At 35.2% G+C, this 19,670-nt stretch overlaps 1 long non-coding RNA gene across 1 annotated transcript; it reads right to left on the bottom strand.

Moving 5' to 3' along the window:
* Positions 1-61: 61 nt before the first annotated feature.
* LOC132608185 (uncharacterized) lies at positions 62-9,910 on the bottom strand. Its single transcript, XR_009570316.1, has 3 exons — positions 9,740-9,910; positions 2,196-2,332; positions 62-549 (listed from the first exon to the last, which is right to left on the bottom strand). It is a non-coding gene; the product is annotated as an uncharacterized LOC132608185 (long non-coding RNA).
* Positions 9,911-19,670: the final 9,760 nt, after the last annotated feature.

Genomic DNA, 19,670 nt, shown 5'->3' with positions numbered 1-19,670 from the left:
TGACCAATCAATTCAGATCCAAAACTATATATAATGATTTACATTTTTACCCAAACTACATAGTGATGAGTTTCTAAATTCTCATATTCACACTGGTTTTACTTATTGTTGAAAAAATTGGAGAACAAACAAATATTTGAGCTAATATATTCACGTACCCACACTCACATTAGTTATGACTTATGATCTTATATTTAAAGTCTGCTACGGCAATGGCCTCTATGGAAGTTGGTTAGTCCACCGGAGTGACTGACCAACACAACACAACGACAAAACAAACAGAAGGGGTAATCAAAGAACCAAGCGTGAACAAAGTAACATTTGCTGATCTATTGAATCCTACAATTTTAAATGAAATCAATCACAGGAAGACACAAGCAGTAACTCCAATTCCAATTAAGAAGATTTCTTTTCTTCATGGAGTACCATATCTCAAATGGACTGAGGAAGAGGTGGTTCGTATGAATAACATTGAGAATCTACAATATGCAGTTGTTGGAAAATTCTCCTATGGAATGCCATATATCGAGCAACTTCGCAATCTAATCCCTGCACAATGTGGAATGAAAGGAGGATGTAAAGTTGGATTTTTCAGAAGTCGACATGTACTAATTAGATTATCCTTATTAGAAGACTTTGTGAATCTGACTTCAAAACCTGCATATTATATAAGTGATAAGGAAGGATACTCATACCAAATGAGGCCTCTCATATATGATTCTAAGTTCAAAATTGATGAAGAAACTACTAAAGCAATGGCATGGATTTCTTCCCCAAATTTACTGCCCGCTTACTTTGTGAAGGAATCCCTATTCTCAATTGCTTCAGCAGCAAGAATACCATTACATTTGGAATCAATAAAACAAGACCTAGTTGTGTGAGGATCAAAGTTTTAGTGGATTTACTAGCAGATCTGCCCAATTCTGTCAGGATGGATATTGAAAATGAAAGTACAGGAGATATAAGGACAGTAAATGTGAAGATTCATTACGACTATCTTCCCAATTACTGTAGAGAATGTAGATTGCAGGGCCATAATGAGTATGAATGTAGGGTTATTAATCCAGTACTGGCTCAGGTTAGGGAAGAAAAGGAAATGGGCAAAGAAGAAAGTAGCAATGCTACAAGCAAGCAGGAACAAAGCAAGGATGTGCAAGCACACAACATGGAGGGGAAAGTGGATGAACATCATAAGCAAAGTAAGGAAGTACCAGTGAGGGAAAAAGAGGATAAGACACATGAAAAGCAAAAACAAGGGGGAAAGGAAGAAGGTAAAAACAAGAAGGTGGAGAATTTTGGGTACAGAGGTTATCATAACTCCGCCAGAATTCTATCTAGTGGAAGACTATTGGGAAATCCTGGAACCTGGAATCCTGTTAAGGATAATAGAGGGCATAAGGTTCGAGAGAATCAGAATAAGAAAGGGGAAGAAGGATAGCAGACAACAAAAGGTGATAATTCAGTGCAAACAAGTAACAAGTTTGCTGCATTGGAGACCAAGAACAATCAATAAAAGAAGTGGTAGGAGAGGAGGATAAACATCAAGCAGGGAAGCAACAAGCTGAAGAGGTGAATATTGAGAATTTGAATGATAAACATACAGAGAGTGATGTGAAAGAACAGACAGGAGAAAATGCAGCAGCAGACAAAGAGGAACAACAGTCACAAACAGAGGAGAAAGAAGATGAAAGCAATAAAAAAGAGAGTTCAAAGACATGGTGGAGGCTTCATTTGGAGAAATCAATGAAAAAATTGAGGGACAAGATAACACAAAACAAAGGGAGCAAAAACATGTAGTAGAGGATAAACAAAAGGTAGATACTGAAGTTACTTCACCAATGCAGATGGATACAGATGCTAATAAGGGTGGAGACAAATGTGAGGAGAAGGGGAAACTGAAGAAGAAGCAGCAAATAGTCAAGAGTCAGCAGTTCATGTAATGGATAGTTCTTATGTTGCTACTAAGACTCATTATGGGGAGGGAGATCCAGATGATTCAATGCAGTCTGATGCTGCTAAGGTCCAAGAGGAGGCAGGGCTAAGTGACACAGCAACAAGATTTTCAGTTGGATTACAATAACAAAATAAGGAAAATGATGATATGCGTGTTAAAAGCAAACCACCTGATGATCAAACTTTGACACTACATACACTACATTCAGTAGATTTGCTGAGAAATGGTGTTGATGCATTACCAGGAGAGTTAGCAGCAATAGATCCTGGAGATTCAATTCAGAAGCAGCTGGTAAAAAAATCACTAATTGCACAGCTACAGGACATTGTGGCACACAAAGCAACACCAAAATAAATTCAGCATGCCAGTGATCAAATTCTGCAAGTAGAAGAGGAAAAGGAGAAAGTAGTCAGTTCAAAAATCATCCATAAGATTACAACAGAACCAGACTTGTCCCCAAAGGCTATTGCTAAAAGTGGAAGAAAATTAAAAAACCAGGAGGAAATTCCACCCAAAAGGGTGAACCCAAAGAGAGTAGCAACTTCAAAGAATAAATGACGATTAAATATCTAATTTGGAATATTAGGTCTGTTAATACTCAACAGGCTTTTCAGAGACTGGTCATGTTACAAAGGCAACATAAATGTTCTATTGTAGCTCTAATGGAACCATTTTAGAACTGTACACATTTGCACAAGTATAGAAGAAGATTGGGGATGGAGACTGCTTTTCCTAACTCTAATGGTAAAATATGGGTATTTGCAGAAGCTGCAGTACAATGTGAGGTTATAATGGACGCAGAGCAACAAATTACCTTGAAGTTGTTTCATCAAGATATTGGCAAAGACATTCTTGCTACTTTTGTCTATTCCAAATGCAATGAAGGGGAGAGATTGGAATTATGGGATAACTTATACCATTTGGCAAATTCCATGGATTTGCCTTGGATGGTAGGAGGTGATTTCAATGTGATTTTATCAGAAGAGGAAAACTTGGGTGGATTGCCTGTCACATTGGCTGAGTGTGAAGACTTTGCTTTTTGTATCAATTCTTGTGGTTTATTTGATATGGGTTTTAAAGGCAGCCCATTCACTTGGTGGAATGGCAGGGCAACAGAGGATTGTATTTTCAAAAGGCTAGATAGAATTGTGGTGAATATCCTCTTTCAAAATATTTTTCCACAAATAGAGGTTGAGTACCTGTCTAAAATAGGATCTGACCGTGCCCCCTTGATCTTATCTTGTGGAGAAGTGTTGTCTTCTGTATAAAACCTTTTAGATTTCTTAACTTTTGGGTTCAGCATGAAACTTTTAAGGAGGTGGTAGCACAGAATTGGATCACTCATTTTGTAGATTCTCCATTCATGGCTTTCAAACAGAAGTTAAAAAACTTAAAGGGTGCTTTAGCTAGATGGAGCAAGGAAACATATGGAGATATATTTAAGCAGCTAGCTATAAGGGAGGAAGTGGTAAGAATAAAGGATGCTTTGTTTGAAGAAGAGCCTAACATTATTAATAGGATTGTTCTTCAAAAGGCTCAAGCTGAAATGAAAAAAAACTTAAGCCTTGAAGAACAATATTGGAAACAGAATGCAGGGTTCAAGTGGTATATCGAAGGGGATAGAAACACCAGCTTCTATCACAACTATGTCACCGGAAAGAGAAAGAGATTTCATGTGGCTGGCATAAATGATGGAGATGGGAACTGGTTGGATAATATGGAGAATATAAAAGAAGAATCAGTAAGGTTTTACCAAAACCAATTTTCTCAGGAAGGAGACTTAAATAACTTTGAGATTCTGAATCATGTGCCTTCTATGATCTCTTATGAGCAAAATATGTCATTGTGTGCATATCCCTCAAAGGAAGAAGTCAAACAGGCAGTTTTTTCTCTAAGTGGAGATAGGGCAGGTGGATCAGATGGGTTTACAGGTTTGTTTTATCAGAATTGTTGGGAGATTGTAGGGAATGATGTGCATGCTGTAGTATTATCTTTTTTTGATGGTGCAGAACTTCCTAAATCAATTACTCATACTAATTTGGTTCTCATACCTAAAAAACATCCTATTCAGACCTTTTCAGATATGAGACCAATTAGTCTGTCTAACTTTATCAATAAGGTAATATCTAGAGTGGTGCATGGAAGAATGGAAAAGATATTATCATCTTTGATCTCGTCAAATTAGTCAGGCTTTGTGAAAGAGAGAAGTATTTTTGAGAATATACTCTTAACTCAGGAGATTGTTTCAGATATTAGAATCAGGGGGAAGCCTGCTAATGTAGTGATGAAATTGGATATGGCTAAAGAATATGATAGGGTGTCTTGGAAGTATTTATTTGATGTGCTGAGATTTATGGGCTTTGCAGAACACTTTATAAACTTAATTGGGAGATTAATCTCCAACAATTGGTACTCTGTGTTGCTTAATAGTCAAGCAACATGCTTTTTCAAGTCTACAAGGGGGGTAAAGCAAAGGGACCCTCTATCCCCTACTTTATTCCTTCTCTTAGCCGAGGTTCTATTAAGGGCTCTGAACTCTTTGCTTGATGATACCAATTATGTTGGGTATGGAATGCCTAAGTGGTCTAACCCTTTAAACCACTTGGCATATGCTGATCACACAATTATTTTTGCATCAGCTCACCCACATTCTTTGTAGAGGATTATGGGAGTATTGAATCAATATGAGCAGACTTCAGGACAACTAGTTAATAAGGAGAAAAGCTCTTTCTATATGTATTCAAAGGTTGGGAATGATCTAATTCAGTTAGTAGAAGATAATACTGGTTTCAAAAAAAGTCAGTTTCCTTTTACTTACCTAGGATGTCCCATTTTTCACACTAGAAAGAAGAAAGAGTTTTATGTTGAGTTAATCAAGAAGTTAAAGGGAAGACTGCATTCATAGAAGGGTAAGCTTTTGTCATTTGGGGGGTATGGCAGTATTAATAAGAAGTGTATTGCAATCCATGCCTTTACATATGTTTTCAGTAGTGCTCCCCCCCCCCCCCCCCCCCTCCCCCCCAAAGTGTGTGTTGAATGAGATTCACAAAATTTTTGGAGTAATAAGGAAGAAGGAAGGAGTAGGTATTGGGTTAAATGGAAGGATATTTGTTTGCCTATCACAGAAGGAGGACTGGGATTTAAGTCATGATTTGATGTATCTAATGCATTATTTGCCAAACTGTGGTGGAAATTCAGTGTCACACCCCTTTTTTTGCGCCCCCCCGCTATAAATGCGCAAGTTTTTATTATTAAAGGGTTTTTCCATTTGAAGTGACGGTTTTGAAAAGGGATTATTTTATTTACAGAGTCGCCACTTGAAATTGAGTTTTGGTGTTCCAAGCCACCTTATGAATCCTTAATCAAAAGGAAATGACTCTTTTATTATGGTCCGCGAAAACAGAAGACCAGGTAAGGAATTCTGTTGACCGGGGAGAAGGTGTTAGGCATTCCCCGAGTCCCGTGGTTCTAGCACGGTCGCTTTATCGACTTATACTTAGCTTAAATTAATCTTTGAATATATTATGTATCTGAGCCTTGATTCGCTCGTACTTTTATTGTTGAACATTTATTGGTCTTAAACCGGATGCGTAACCGCATTCCGGACCTTTTAAGCGTCTCAACCTAAGATGCGTAACCACATTCTTAATCGAAACAAAATTAATTATTAAAAAGAGTTTGACCAAGGTGCGTAACCGCATCCTTGAGTCGTGTAAGCGTATCGAAATAAGATGCGTAACCGCATTCTTAATTGAAACAAACGTATTGAAACGTGCCTAAAGCTCATCTAGCGTTAAAGGCAATTATTTGTCTCTAAAATCCGAGACTTAAAATTATTTGGTTATTATTAATTTTCACTCTTTTGACAATGGGTTTTAAATAAATTCGCAACCCATCTCGCTCTCTTACAATTAGTTTTACCACTCGTTTTTATACTTGACAAAGGAATTTGAAATAATTCGCATCCCATCTCGCTCATCTCACAATTAGTATTCAATTAATCGGTGACTTAAAGGATAGGCCACAATTATTTCTTAAAATCTATTAGACAACCGAACGGTAACGCGATAACTTATCAAACATTATCTCAGAGACGTTAAAGAGTAATAAAACTAAAACGGAAATATAACAACAAAATCACAATATTTGGCATCCTAAATAAAGCATCAATAATGAAAGGATACTAACAGAAGCATATTTTCTCTTTTTATTCTTTTCAAAGAAACAAAGACTTTAACTATTCAAAATTAAAGGAAGGTTAATCATGCAACTCCAGTGGACAATAAGAGTAAGAAATAAAAATATTAGAAAAATAAGCTAGTATATATTCCTACAAAAACAACGTGTCATTTGTTAGATAATAAAAGAAAAACCAGTAAAGAAGTGCACTTTCTTTCTTCAAACGAATTTTAACAAGCCAAAACCCACAGTGATAAATTTAATCCATACATGTTTATCCACTCGTTTTCATTAACTTGAACCCCATTAACTTACACTCACATAATGCTAAATAGAATTAAAATGGACTTATCAAACTACGTTCTTAGGGGAGTAATAATTCAAGATTGTTTCCTTTTCCTAATAGTTATTTTATCCATTGTTATAATTATGAAAATACACCCATTTGAAACCAAACAAAGCAGCGAATATTAAAATAAACGAAAGACTTAAATAAAATCAAAAGTTTAACAGTGTGGTCAACCTAAACAGAATACCCAAGATAAATACGCTAATAACATGTATTGATATAACTATTTAAAACAAAATATCATTCATGCTTCAATATATTACACAAAGCAGAAGATCAAATTCCACGTGTTAATCGTGAACAAGGTAAAGAATGGACCTTTAAGAACTTTCAACATATTTGAAACCGCAAATTTGGACCGGAAACCTCGATTCTGCGACCTTGCCGAAAAATGGGGGTTTTGATGGTGTGTTTGTGAGCTGATTTTAATGGTGTTAAAGGTGAGTGTTTAGGCAATGGTTTAATGGAGCAGTGGTTTTTCTGGTGAACAAAAAAATGAAGGAGACAACTGATTATTTTTGTTGTTTTCTGTCCGTTTCCCTTTCTCTACCTCTATATGTTTCTATCCTCTCTCTATCTATATTCTATCTCTTTTTTTTATCTGTGTCCCTCCTTCTATCTATAAAAATAATGAACCCCCCAAAAATGATTCCAAAAACCCCCTCTATCACGTGTTCTGCCCCTCTTTCTTTCATTTTTCATTTTTTTAATTGTGTGGGCCCCACCCCTAACAATAATATTTCCCTGAAAACGTGAACCCTCTCCCCTTTTGTGATAAGGTTTGTTATCAAACTTTGTCATTTTGTGGTGAGGTGGTACAATTCTATTTGCTCATTTTTTTTAATATAAAAACAAAAAATATTTAATAACTATTTTTAGATGACTGAATAAAAAAAAAATCTTAAAATAAATTACTGGCTAAGAAAAATTAAAACCTATAAAGCATATTTTGTAATTTTTTTTTCTTTAAAACACAAAACTTATACTCTAAAAACAACAAATATTTTTGTTCTTTTTTATTTTCGCAAATAAGCCTACTAAATAAAAATAGAATAAAGTCGACGCGTCAAAAATTAAAACTAAAAGAAATATTTAAACACTATAAGGTGAAACACATGCGGAGGGTCAAAATTACGTGTCTACATTCAGGACTACAAATTCTCTATGGGCAAATTACATGTGGAACAAATATTGCAAATAGGAAATTCCTACACTAGTCCAGTGGAAAAGAGGAACACAGGTATGGAAGAAAATGCTTGAAGCAAGGAATAATATGGAACATGAAATCTGGTGGGAAATCAGAGGGGGTTCTGTTAATGTTTGGTATGAAAATTGGACCAAGTTGGGAGCTTTGAATTATGTGGTTCCCACTGATTTTCCTATTAATGAGAATTTAGAGAATGTGGCTGATTTGATTGAAGAAGGGAATTGGAAAGAACCTTTATTGCAAAAATCTTTTCCAGCAGACATAGTTGAGCATATCAAGTCTGATATATATATTGAGAAGCTTCATGGTGTATGGGACAGACCTTGGTGGATGCCAGCAAGCACATGGAAGTTTACAGTTAATAGTGCTTGGGAAATCTTGAGGCATAGGGGGCAAGAATTGAATGATTGCAAGTATTTGTGGATTAAAGGAATACCTTTTAAGATTTCTTTCTTTCTGTGGAGGCTATGGAAAGGTATTATTCCTACTGATGATAACTTAATGAGGATAAGGATTCCAGTGGTTTCAAGATGCTACTGTTGCAGAATTCCACATCAGGAAACCATGGAACACTTATTCTTAACTAGTAACTTTGCTGCAGGAGTTTGGAACACTTTTCTGGATGTAGCAGGAGTGCAAGTTACTAGAGTGCAACTTCATCAAACAATAAGAAATTTGTGGGCAGTGGTGTGTGATGAAAATGTTAAACCCATAATTCAAGCATTACCAGCAATAATTACTTGGGAATTGTAGAAAAGGAGAAATACTATAAAGCATGGAGGGAAGATTAGCTTTAAGAGGGTGGTGCATGAAGTAAATAATAATCTATATTTTTTAACAAGGGTGAGATACCCTTGGTTAGAAAATTTATCTTTCTTATGGCCTGATCTTATATATTGTCTGGAAAGCATTCAACCTCATATCATTACTAAGGTTGTTCATTGACAATTACCTTATGATAGATGGTTTAAATGCAATACAGATGGGGCATCTAGGGGAAATCCAGGTCCTAGTTCCTATGGTTTTTGTGTGAGGAATTGGAAAGGGGATTTGATATATGCTCAATGTCCTGAGATGGGGAACAGTACTAATGTTGAAGCTAAAGCAAAAGCTATATTGGAGGGTCTAAAATATTGTGTAGAAAAGGAGATTCAACCACTAGTTGTGGAGACTGATTCATTATTGCTTAAGAATGTGGTGGAAGGAGTCGGCGGATACCATGGTGCATTATTACAGAGGTGGAGAGGATTCAGAAAATGATGGGGACTTTCAATGTGATAATGCATCATGTTTACAGGGAGGGAAACAGCTTGGCAGATTTTTTTAACTAACATTGCTTTTGATTTTGCAGATACATCAAAGTTTAACACATTCTCTGAGTTACCTAGTGCAGGAAGGAAGATACTCAACATGGAAAAAATGCAAATTCCTAATATGAGGATCAGAAATGCAAAGAGAAGCAGACCCAATGGACTACAGGTGTGATACTCAAACTCAAGTATTGAAAACCCTTCAAGGTGTGGTATTCGCCAAGGCTCATTCTGCTGAAGAGTTTGCAATACTTGAGGGATAGCATTCACTATAGTCTGTAAGGTTTCAGCACATTATTATTACTAGTTTGAGTTTCTAGTTGGGTCTTACCTAATCTGGAAAAGTAGAGTGTGAAAATCTTGGTCTATTTAGTTCATTTTACAGCCTAGAGATTTACTCTTTGTGATTGTTAACCATGTCTCTGGTGAGAGCTTAGAGGGACAAAAATATGGGGTCAATCACGGGCTAAGAAAATGCTACTTAAACAAGATCAGCAAGCTCAATTTTTCATAGATTAGAACACCTGTTCAGGAGGATTCTAGAAATTTCAAACAATGAATAAAGGAGAAGACTATCACTAGCAGAAATGGATCGGGATTAGCTCAACAACACAAGTGAAGGTCAATACCAATAATTCAAGGAGGAACAAGAAACAGGAGCTTATTTTTGGGGGAAATCATCATAAATCGTCAATAGCTCACAAGATCGAAAAAGATATGAAATTGAAATGCCCACTCACCTGAAATCGAAGATTCAAAGAAGTTGTAGCTCCATCTTGAGCAAGACCAGCTGGAGATGCACTTGGAGAAGAAGATGATGAAGGAGAATGTGCAGATCTAAAGTACTCTTTTGATTTTTGGTTGTTGGGTTTTGTTGTCGTTTGGGTTTTTGTACATGTACTGTAATGAACTCTTTTTAGAAAGTATAGTAATAAATAAAAGCCACTAAGCCATTTAGTGGTTGTTTTTTTTTTTTTTTTAAAAGGGAAAGCTCAAGAAAATTACACACACACACACACATATATATATATCCCCTGAATTACTTTATTTGTATCTCAAAAACAAGAAATTATTGACCTAAAAGATTTCGTAGCTAAACAATAAAAATCTCATGCTAATCTCATTTAGTGATAGATTAGCAATGGATTCAATTAATTAGCAGCTATTTAGCGACAAATTAAATGAGGATTACCCGAAAAATTCTGTAGCTAATTTCATGTTTTCTAGTAGTAACAACTAATTGTTTAAAGCTTTGCTTGATTTACTACGAATAAATAATTAGAAAACAGCAAAAAGATTTCTACCAATATAGAAAATGCAACAGAAAGATTTCTCAAGCTTTGCCTAATATAAGTCCTCCATTTAGATTGTGAGATATATATTCAGAGTATTTTGACATTAATGTGATGGACAAAATGATTGTATCAACAGACCAGACAGTGAACACCATAAAGAATAATGAAGGGCCAAACATCCAAACGCCGTGACTAACGTCTCTTCTTCAGCAATTCCGTGCACCCTCTTCACCCCACTTGGAGTCGCATCATCTTTCAGTTCTGCTCTCCTCCAATGCATCATCACCGTCTGTAGAGATATAATGGTGGCATTTTAGGTGTATAGAAGTTATTTTTAAAAAAAACATGAAGAATATATGGGAGTCCAAACAATATATAGTAAAACAAATAGCCTTAATTTTGGTGATGGAGGGGAGAAGGAACGATTGAGAACTTGAAAGCTGATGCCTTTTCAATTCTCCATTAGTGTAAATAATAATTAAGTAATTAATATACAATGAAAGAATATGGTTGTTACAGAATTTAATGAAACTTAATAAATAAGATAGAACATGTTTAATCCTTTAATTACAAAATAAGGGGACAATAGAGAAAAATGTCAAAAAAAGGAGAAAAAAGAAAATAGGAATGGTGGTCATAGAGAGGTGTCACATCACCTTATCTATGCCTAGCTTTATAATATATATAGATTAGGTTTAGGAAAATTTTAACTGTGCTTTTTTATATCTTACCCTTGTAAATAATTAAACAAAACACATTGTTTGATTTTGTAAGAATAAAAGATTAGAGTGCATATTGTTAAGAAAATAGGATAAGGGGTGAATCACAAATAGGGTATACGTTAATTGATTAAAGGTGCAAAGTGTAAAGAACCGCATAAATCATGTATGTACTATTAATAAAATCTCTTGAATAAACCTCAGCTTAAGTGATATTGGGGAATAGAATAGGTTATTGGAGAATGATTTTTTTGTTTGTTTTTGTTTGTTGTTCTGGTTGCTTTTCTCTTGATTTTTCTTTTACTATCTTTTTGAAAAATCCTCCAATAATAATAATAATAATAATAATAATAATTAAGATTTGGTGCTTGAAGAAATAAAGATGTAAGTTCATCTTTTATATTTCCCTTTCTCATTCAAACAACTTTTCCTTTTATGTAATTCACTTAGATTTCATATTTTTGAGATTAAGAATATGTACATAATATTACATAGAGAGAAATAAATCACTCATTTAATTTGGAGCACCCATTTTCATAACGCATAAATGACTTTTGAACTTTTTAATATAGCACATAAATGAAAGAAAAATAGGAAAAAGCCAAAAAAGGAGAAAAAAGATAAGTGTCAATGGAGGCCATAGAGAGGTGCCACATAGGATTGATGATTGATGTGCTCTTCCATTTAACATAAAATAAACCAGGTGATAATTGTAATTTATATTTTACTAGTCAAATGTTATATAGCCTATTACAAATGCTCTTTTAGTTGAAAGCCTATTATTTCTCAAGAAATCTTTTATTTAAGATGTATGAGATCGATAATATTTGCAAATGAAATCTTTGTTGAATTATTTCCTTTTCTTCAAATTATAACAGATTATTTGTACTCTCCTCATTTTTTACCTAAAATTATTCTGAGAATCTATAAGATCAGTAGATTTTTACTTTAAGAAGGTGACTACATGGTTACAATAATTAGTTCATAAATTAATTCTATTCGGACACTTGCATTTTCCATTATTGACCATATTTTCTATGATATTATTATTAATCTATCACACTGTCCCCATTGTCCAATGCTTTACTTATTGTGTGTGTCATACAAGCAAATGAATGTTTGGTAAGAATGAACAAATTTTTATTTTTTAAATTTTGATTCATATACTTTCAGTGAAAACGACGAAACAGAAAATATCATATCATACTAATATTCTTTTAAAAGGAAAGATCTAAATTAATTCGACAAAATTTAATTGTTTTGGTTCAACCTTTATATAATTTTTAGAATTTTATTTATTGTTGTATGTATAGATTAATTTAGAACTCAATAACTTAAGAAAAACAGTATTTCAAGCTCATAAACGTTATATCCTGACTCCGCATTTATCTTCCTCTAGTCAACCTGTTACTGGGACTGGAATATAGCAAAGTGTAATTCTTTAAAAGATTTTTTTTTCAAATAATATCCTTTTGGTGATTTCTACGATTATTATTATTATCACAAAAAAATAATAATCACTAAGTTATATATGAACGTTACGTTTATTATATATATATATATATATATATATATATATTTTTGGTTATTTTACATAGGGGTTAGGGGTAGGGGAAATGAGGGAGGGGATTACAACGTGGGGATTCGAACTCTCAGCAACAAGGTGAAGTTCAGGTAGCCAACTAATTGAGCTACTAAATCCCTACGTGAACGTTACGTTTGACTAGTGATTTACTAGTATTTTTTTTTATAGCTAATAAATTAGCTCCTTTATCAATTTATGTGTCTTATTTTTCTTTTTTATTGTGTTAAAAAATATTACTCTTTATATTTAGTAATTCTTTAATTACGACATTTCACATGACATATTTAAATATTTAGTAACTCTCGAGGAAAGAAGTAGGGTGATGATTGGTGAAGTCATAATTTCTTTCTTTTCTTACTTCAATCGCGAAGTTGACTTCCTGCAACAAGCGACATAGAGTAATTTTCACTTCACCCTGACAACACAAATATATGTTGATTCGGTCCAACCTTGCCTTAGCAAATACAACTATACCCCAACCTCTCCCTCCCCCCCCCCCCCCCCGGTCTAACCTTTTCTATTAATTTGATTTGGTACCCCATAGAGAATCTCTCACAAGATTCAAAAGTCATTCTTACTCTTCAAAAACCATATGTACAGTTAAACTAAGACACAATACCTAATATAAGGATTTTATCACATGATGTACTGACGAGGCCCAAGTGTATAGGAAATTTTGCTCGTACTGTGTCAAATTCTAATATAGTTTAAGATATCATCCCACAGAGATTGAAAAATCTATGCTACAGACTTGTAGTATTTTTGCTGCTATTTGAGAGAATCAGATTGATGAAAGGAGAGTAGTGACTTAAATTTATAAATTACTTTAACAAAAGAAACAACTTTCGAAAGATTATCTTAAAAGAAAGAGTTGGGAATCGTTGAATCCACTTAGTGTATATATGACAATAAAAACTTTTTTTTTTTAGTAAATTCCACAAAATAGTAGAAATAGTTCCTAGACTTGATTTGTGTTATGAGGAATAAAGACCTCTTGCGATTAGTCCTTAAATCAATAAACTTATTTGAAACAATCCCTCCACGAGAAGTAGAATTGAAAGAAATAAGATAGAGATCCCTCAAATCAATAAATTTATTTGAGACTGTCCCTCCGTGAGAATTAGGACGGAAAGAAATAAGATAAAGATTTAAACCTAAGAACTAACTTGAAATAACCCTTCCGTGAGAATTAGGATTAAAAGAAGCAAGTTCAAAGATTTGGAATAATAGATGTAGACACGTGATTTTTGACCCTCCCGGGATGTTTCACCTTCTAGTATCTAAATTTTTCTTAAATATGATCTGGCAATTTTATTTGGTTTAGTAGGTTTTATTTGAATATTCGAAAATCACAAAAATAGAGTCACATTTTAGGATGTATGCTTAGTTTCATTTTTTTTATTAGTACAAAAAGAAAAAAAATGTCCGAAAATATGTTATCTATTTTTAGTCTAATTTCCAAGTTAAAAGTTTTAATAAATAAATATAGAATAAGTACATATTTTATCTTGCTATTTTAATTTAGTAGTAGTATATTTTATATTCTCACTTGTTAATTATATGTCATTTCACCACTCAATTATAATACCACATCCACACACATATCACATGCACCTTTTTATATATTTTTTCTTAAAATAACAACAAAACAATAAAAAAACAAAAATGCATTTTTCCATTTAAAAAAGAAAAAAAAAAAAAGAGAAAACCCTTTTCAAGGCCCATTATCCAAAGCTTTTTTCATGTACTTGTGTACAAAACCTAGACTAAAAAAAGATCCTAACCTACAGATACATCACCATAACACACCTAGAGACCTACAGCCGCAGCAGGAAAAACTCATAGCATGCACCCATTTTCTATATTTCTCCTATTCTCACATACACGCACAGCAAAAGAACAGAGAAACAGAGCATCGTCCAAACTTAGAGAGCTACCTTTTTCCTGTACCGGCGATGTAAACCAAGAGCACCGCTTGAAACAACCAATAACAACACCACATAATCACCGTTCAACCATGATAGAACTATGGGTTACCGCTGTTAGTTCCGACGAAGACCATCCTTTCAGCTCCATTGTTGTTGAGACGAGGTTTGTCGAGGTTTGAGGCTACGGTTTGAGGGTTTTGTCGCTGTTCATTTCTACGGCTACGTTTACTCGCTGGAGTTTTAACTTGCTGTATTAAAAATGGTTCATTATCAATCTAATTCCAAAGAACATTTCGGCTCTTTTTGAGGTCCATTCTCTTCTCTTTCTCTTTGATTATATCTTTAATATTTTGTGACTCAAAGTAATCTCAGTCTCATATGTATTTCCTTGCTTAGGAGTAATTCAATTCGAAAAAAAATAAGAAATTCATGTTTGATTGATTTAAGATGCAAGTATACGTTGATATGCATGAAGGAATGTTAGCTTACAATTTCTTAAATAAAGTTTTGCATTGGTGTTTCATTCCCTTGGTTGACATAATGGATAGTTTAATGGATTAAATAAGTGTAATTCTCTAAATGTTAGCATCATATTAGTGTAAATGATTTGTGCCTAATTTGTTATACTGTAATGGATGTTTCCTTTTGGATAATGCCTGAAGGCTATAAAATGGGCACTGTTTGTTTTGTTTGACGTGAACGGGACTAAAATAAAAGATTTTGGGGCTTGCTAATAAAGATCCAACCATCTCGAGTTTGAATGATGCATCCATGGTTACAGATCTAAATAATCAAACGAAGAAGAAGAAGAATGGAAAAGAAAGAGAAGGGGAAAGAGAACGAGTTTAAAAGGAAAGAGAAATGTTTTCAGACAAAAGTATAAAGTAGAAAAGTTTTCATACAAAAGTATGTTTCCACTTCAATATGTTCTGTGTTGACCAAGGCATTGGATGCCAAACACATGGAACAATCACAGCCACAAATCTCTATTTTCACAAATTCAATCCCAGCCGTTGTAAATCTGCAAGTAGGATAAAATAGGAACTTGCTAGGAACCTTTCTTCACGTGCTAGTCATGTGAAGGAATATTTTTCTGTTATACAGCTGTACAAATTATGAGTAGACAAGTGTATAGGTTTTTAATATTTTTCTTAGCCTCTTTTATCTACAATAACGTGTATATATAGAAATGAACAGATTAATGAATACAAGGTGAAAATCAGCAAAATCAGTGTCTTCTTTTACTTGCTTTGTTTGCTAGCCTTGAAAATTGTATGAACTGTTTTGCTGGGTATTAGTTCTTTTGTTTATTATAATAAGAGTTGAAATGGTACTATTCATATGGTGTGTTTATCTATATTCTACGTGTAGCTAATTTTTGGAAATAAATCATATTATTCCATCTTGCTTATCAAATCTAGGAAAAAGAAAAAAAAAAAACAGAAAAGCGTCTCAGAATTAAGAGACAAAATAATTATTTCTAGCGATAGAATCTTTAGGCGCGTCTTTAATTGTGTTGACCATGTGGATAGACCCGTTCCTTGATTAAATGCATATAATTAAAGAAAAGTCATGTAGGTCATCCCGCTCCTTGACCCTCTACTAATAACTGTGTTGACCATGTGGACAGACCCGTTCCTTGGTTAAATGCATGTAATTAAAGAAAAGTCATGTGGGCCATCCTGCTCCTTGACCCTCTACTAATAATTGTGTTGGCCATGTGGACAGACCCGTTCCTTGGTTAAATGCATATAATCAAAGAAAAGTCATGTGGACCATCCCGTTCCTTGACACTCTAATAATAATTGTGTTGACCATGTGGACAGTCCCGTTCCTTGGTTAAATGCATATAATCAAAGAAACGTCATGTGGACCATCCCGTTCCTTGACACTCTAATAATAATTGTGTTGACCATGTGAACAAACACATTCCTTAGTTAAATGCATATAATCAAAGAAAAGTCATGTGGGTCATCCCGCTCCTTGACACTCTAATAATATATAATTAATGAAAGATTTTGCATGCATACACGCTCCTAGGCCTAAACAATTAAAACACGTTTTATCCAAGAATTAATTATAACCAAGTATAAGTCGATAAAAGCGACCGTGCTAGAACCACGGGACTCGGGGAATGTCTAACACCTTCTCCCCGATCAACAGAATTCCTTACCCGGTCTTTTGTTTTCGCGGACCAAAAATAAAGAGTCATTTCTTTTTTATTAGGGATTCAATAAGGTGGCTTGGAACACCAAAACTCAATTCCAAGTGGCGACTCTGTAAATAAATAATCCCTATTCAAAACCGTCACTTCAAATGGAAAAACCCTTAAACAATAAAAATCGTGTGCGTGTTCATCGCGCGGGGCTCGAAAAAGGGGTGTGACATCTCTAGCGACTCTGCTGGGGACTAACTAGAATTCGAGCTTTGTGATATTGACTTATATTTGATTATTCATTTCTTGGATATGTTGTGTTTGCTGGCCTAATGTGCTCTTTGCCGCTTATTTACCACTTTGACATTTCGTGATTGTATATATAAACTGTCTTCTCTCGCACCCCCTCTGAGTCTTCTGATAGGTAGATGTCGTGTGTACTAACTAGCTCCACAAAACTTTCTGTCTTGAGATAAAGCCAGTGTGCTAACCAGCTCCTGGTGAAGGATTGTAGTCACACATGTTTTAGGCGGGGAGAACCGCCAGCAAAGCAGGATAGTTTTGTTATCGGTAACCTGGCCCTCCCTGGCTCAAGTTGTCCGATCGAGTAAGCCAGTCTAGACACCTTATCCATTAGGATGTGAAGCCTAGTAGAACAAGCTGTATGCAATGGATATACCTAGTAGGCTCGCGTTGTTTGCATCACGTGTATTTGACTTAAAGGGACTCGACACAGGGGTCGGGTCCGTCTAGGACAGGTACCCTTGTTTCAGACCAAAAGGATCATATTATGTGTTATTTGTTACATTATTTGAAAGGCCTTTGCATTTTGACCGATGTTTACGGGGATTAAGAAAAAAAAACAACAACAACAACAACCCAGTGAAATCCCACATCGTAGGGTCTGGGGAGGGTGGAGTGTACGCAGACCTGACTCCTACCAAGGTAGGACGACTGTTTCCGAAAGACCCCCGGCTCAATAAAAGCATAAAAAGAAGTCAGATACGGTTAGATAAGGTTAAGAGATTCAGATAAGAGATTTAAAGCGATATGGAAATGAAATAATGCAAGCGACACAGATAATACAGGATAATCAGAGCACAGAAAATAACCGATAATAGCAGAAATCAGAGCAGATGACACAGGATAACCAAAGCACAGGAAATAACACATAATAACAGATAATTGCAGAAATCGGAGCACAAGAAATTATATTGCAATAATGCGACTACTAATAAGAACGGATAACGATACTATCTACTAGCCTTCTACCCTAATTTGGGTCCTCCAAACCCTCCTATCTAAGGTCATGTCCTCGGTAAGCTGTAATTGCGCCATGTCGTGTCTAATTACCTCTCCCCAATACTTCTTCGGCCTACCCCTACCTCGTCTGAAGCCATCCATGGCCAACCTCTCACACCTCCGCATTGGAGCATCTGTATCTCTCCTCTTCACATGCCCAAACCATCTCAATCTCGCTTCTCGCATCTTGTCTTCCACCGAGGCCACCCCCACCTTATCCCGAATATCCTCATTCCTAGTCCTGTCACTCCTGGTGTGGCCACACATCCATCTCAACATTCTCATCTCGGCAACTTTCATCTTTTGAACGTGAGAGATCTTAACTGGCCAACACTCCGCCCCATACAGCATAGTCGGTCTAACCACCACTTTGTAGAACTTGCCCTTAAGTTTTGGTGGCACCTTTTTGTCACATAGCACTCCGGAAGCAAGCCTCCATTTCATCCACCCTGCCCCAATACGATGTGTGACATCATCGTCAATCTCTCCGCTGCCTTGCACAATAGACCCAAGGTACTTGAAACTACTTTTCTTCTGGATGGCCTGGGTACCAAGCCTTACTTCCGAGTCAGCCTCCTGAGTTGCTTCACTGAACTTACACTCCAAGTACTCTGTCTTGGTCCTACTCAGCGTAAACCCTTTAGACTCCAGAGTATGTCTCCAACACTCCAGCTTAGCGTTAACTCCGCTACGAGTCTCGTCAATCAGGACTATGTCGTCCGCGAAAAGCATACACCATGGCACCTCACCTTGAATTTGCCGTGTCAATCCATCCATCACCAAGGCAAATAAAAACGGACTAAGAGCTGATCCTTGATGCAACCCCATCACAACTGGAAAGTGCTCTGAGTCTCCTCCTACTGTCCTCACCCTGGTTTTGGCTCCCTCATACATGTCCTTGATCACCCTAATGTACGCCACAGGTACACTTTTAGCCTCCAAGCATTTCCATAGGATCTGTCTTGAAACTTTGTCATAAGCCTTTTCTAGGTCGATGAAAACCATGTGTAAGTCCCTCTTCCTCTCCCTATACTACTTGAAGGAATACAGAGGAGTGTGAAAGAGAGAGGTCAAAAGAAAAACAAAAACAAAAAAAAAATTGGTTTTATGAGTTGTTTTTTTCAAAAAATGAAAATTCCAAAAAGATTTTACCTGTTTATGTTTTTAGAAAATTTTATTTTATTTTTTGAAAAAAGAAAAAAAAGAGTTTTAGTTTCTTTAGCATAATTCAAGGGTAGAAAAACCAAAAATAGTTTCCATGCCATATCACTTTTATGGAAAAAAAAGAAAAAAAAAAAGAAGGAAAAAAAGTGGCACAAAAATAAAAAATAAAAAACAAAGGTGTTTCAAGTCAATTTAACTGGCTATCTGGACGAACTACGCACACCTGATTCCCGTCCCTCGGGGCGATGATACGTAGGCAGCCCTTCTTGGGTTCGGTGATCTTTATTAAAAAATTAAAAAAAAAATTATGTTGTATTCAAAAATAAATAAAAAAGAGATAGTTTTTATCCTTATTTAAATAAACAAAAAAAAAGAGTTCTTTTAATGCCCTATTAAGAAAAAGAAAAAAAGAGAAAAATATGTTTTCCTTTTAATTATCATTTAGGATTCATTCTTTTGATAATTCAAAATCCAAAAAGATTTTTCTAAGTCTTTGTAGTTTCTTCTCTTCCTAAATTTCAAC

Source organism: Lycium barbarum, chromosome 1 (genome assembly GCF_019175385.1).
Source record: "Lycium barbarum isolate Lr01 chromosome 1, ASM1917538v2, whole genome shotgun sequence".
Taxonomy (NCBI): Eukaryota; Viridiplantae; Streptophyta; class Magnoliopsida; order Solanales; family Solanaceae; genus Lycium; species Lycium barbarum.
This window is presented reverse-complemented; position numbering and strand designations above follow the sequence as displayed.